The sequence below is a fragment of the Capra hircus genome, chromosome 18 (genome assembly GCF_001704415.2).
Source record: "Capra hircus breed San Clemente chromosome 18, ASM170441v1, whole genome shotgun sequence".
NCBI lineage: Eukaryota > Metazoa > Chordata > Mammalia > Artiodactyla > Bovidae > Capra > Capra hircus.
In genome coordinates, this window is record NC_030825.1 from 696,292 (window position 1) to 699,277 (window position 2,986).

General features: G+C 38.9%; 1 pseudogene; it reads right to left on the reverse strand.

The window, feature by feature from the left end:
• On the reverse strand, positions 230-849 carry LOC102183836 (annotated as a pseudogene).

Sequence of the window (2,986 nt, forward strand, 5' to 3'; positions counted from 1 at the left end):
GATACTGTTCTGTCTAGTGTTGCCTCCTCGTCTCTGGGGAGACACCCAGTCTCCTGTGTCCCTCCGGAAAAGCCAGACCCTACCTCCTCCCTGCCCACCCTCCCTCTCTCCCTTCCTGTGCCAAGTCCTCGAGCCAAGGGTCATGGTTAGGATGGTCTTCGGTGCAGTTAGGCAGTGGAGTCCCGAGGACTGGCCAGTTCCCAGTCACTGTGCCCAGGGCCTTGGGCCATCACGATATCACGCACTGCAGTTTGTGGGTGCCCGTGACCTAGTCTCCCCAACGTTTGGTTTTCTTCTTCCTCGTCTGGCTTTTTTTTTCTGGATCTGTTGCCTAATTAATCAGGTCGTGGAAAGCTTCATCAACGCTGAGAGGTGGGTCCTTGGCTCTGGTCTCTATATATGGAATATTGTGTTTGGTCACCATTTCTTTTCCTGCTCCCTGGTGATTTTCCTCAAATGAATCAGATCAACCTTTTGACCATGAGTATCATCGGGAATGACTCCCTGTCCGTGACGCGCAGGATGAGCTGGTGGAAGTGGTCCACGTGCTCGAAGGTGGCCTTGTCCGTGACCGAGAAGACTGTGGGGAAGCCGTCCCCCGTGCGCATGTACTGCTCCGGGTAGGCGCTGAACTCCTCCTGCTGGCCGTGTCCAGAACATCCAAGATGGCACACTGATTGTCGATATCTGTATGTTTCAGGGAAGAGTCTTGGATGGTGGGGTTGTAGTCAGGCACAAAGATCTTCTGGAAAAGCTGAATGGTGAGGGCGCCCTTGCCCATACCCACTCCCTGCCCCGCCCCAGCTTATACGTAGGGAGGTTGTCACTGAAGGCCACACTCGTTACCATGTTGCTGGTTGGTCAGACCATGAACGGGACTTTTTAGGCAGTGAACAGGCCCATCTCACTGGGGTCCCAATCGTCACCGACTTCTCTATTGCACACTGTTACCCTGGAGCCTGCGGTGGGCAAAAGGGAATCTTAGTCTATTTTGAAATAACACTTTGAGTTCATACTGTCATCTGCCCCAGTAAGTTGATTCTAAGTCTAAGCTTGTGTACTATGGCCATGATGATCAACTCTGCTAGAACCAACACTGGCAGAATGGGAGGGGTAAACCAGACAACTGTAAATGTATCTTTCCCACTGCCAAACGATGATCAAGTAAAAAACAAGAACCAAGATTGTGAGCTTATTCATGATCAACACCAGAGACAAGTCAGAAAAATCCTGACCTATTTCTCAATGCTAATATTGAGTTTTTATAGTCAATTAAATTACTATTTTTATATTTAAATACTTATCTAAAGCCACAGGATTTTTGTTTTCTTTTAGTGAAAGATTTCTAAATATGTTAGTTAAATTTTATCAGATACTGATAAATAAAATGAATATGGATTAAAAGGAAGGTTGGAGATAAGTATGTTAATTTAGTGAGCTGATTTTTTTTTTTTTTGGTATGAATCAGAAAAAACCCAGAAAATGTTAACATTTAGGTAAGACAGGTGAAAAACATTTATTTTAAAATTAACATTAATCTTTTCAAAGAAACACTTGAGAGCTTATCTGTAGCTAAAATGTTATTCGGTAATAATTTGGTTTGGTAGGTAAGAAGTGAGAGGAAAAAAGGAAATGAGTTGAAGGGAAATGATGGAAATCATCTATGTACCTATTTAAGACATTTCTAAGTTTAGGGCATTTGCAAATGAAAACACGGAAGATGATTGAAGCTAGCAGATACTGAACCCATCTTGTTCTCTTTTTTTCTTTATTTCCTATAATTAATGCTAATTTTTATTTTAGAAAATCTGTAACACCAAAACAGTTCTAGAAAAACCAAATCTTAATTACACTAACATACAACATGATTATATCTTTATATTTCAGTGTACAAATATCTACTATTAAATTAGTATTAGAAAGGTGCTGTGACCAGAATATGGACAATATGTGACTGAAGGCCATTTTATTTAAATATTTCCTTACCTTCACTATTCAGGTTATTGTAATACATTCCTAGATAATAATGCCACAATCAACATCATTGTACAGAAATTTGTATCATAGTTGTTTATTAGAAGGGAACCAGTATTTTAAAGGCTTTTCAATGTATTTCCAGTTTTTTTGGGGAAAGATTTTAACAACTTATAACCTCATTACTAATCTGTAAGCATGCTTATTTTACTATGTCCTTGTTAATAACATTTTTTAGTATCTTGTTATCTTAAAAACTAAAGGTTATGTAAGTTTTCACTAATTAGATTAGCTGTGAAGATAAATTTTTTTGTCATACTGTTTGTAGTTTTTACTTCGTAAATCATCTATTCCAGTGCTGTCCTATGAACATAAAAACAGAGCTACAAATTTAATTTAAAATTTTTTCAGCAGTCACATTAAAAATTATAAACAGTATGGAAAATTAATTTAGGTAATTTAGTCTACTTAGCCCAATTACCATTTCAACATATAATCAATATAAAAGTTATTAATGAGAAATTAAAACATTTTTCATGCTAAGTCTTTGAAATCTCTACTTGACACAACACATCTCAATTTAATTGATCACATTAGATGTGCTTGTTCTTATCTCAGGTATATTTCAGAGACAACAAAACTGACTTAGAAGAGTCAAAAGAGAAACAGGAGAACAGAGTCAATTTTTAATGGATTTGAGCCTAGGATTTCCTTTACCTGATTATACCTTCCAGCAATGAAGCACTTCATGCACTCTAGTCAGAAGTTCTAGACCCTCATCTCTGAGCTGTAGGACACTCACAAAGGATTGGGGAAGGACAAGGGGGAGGTGAGTCTATAGTCTCTCCATCTGCCAGGCAGCCAAGCAACTCTGTCTACTTTGCTTGGGTCTAGATCAACTCTGGGGTTTCCCATTTTCCAACTTCATCCTTTCATTGTATCATATATTTAGCTTAATGCAATTTTCTGTTCATTCCATCTGTATCCCAGATATGATCCTGGTTCCCCTTTT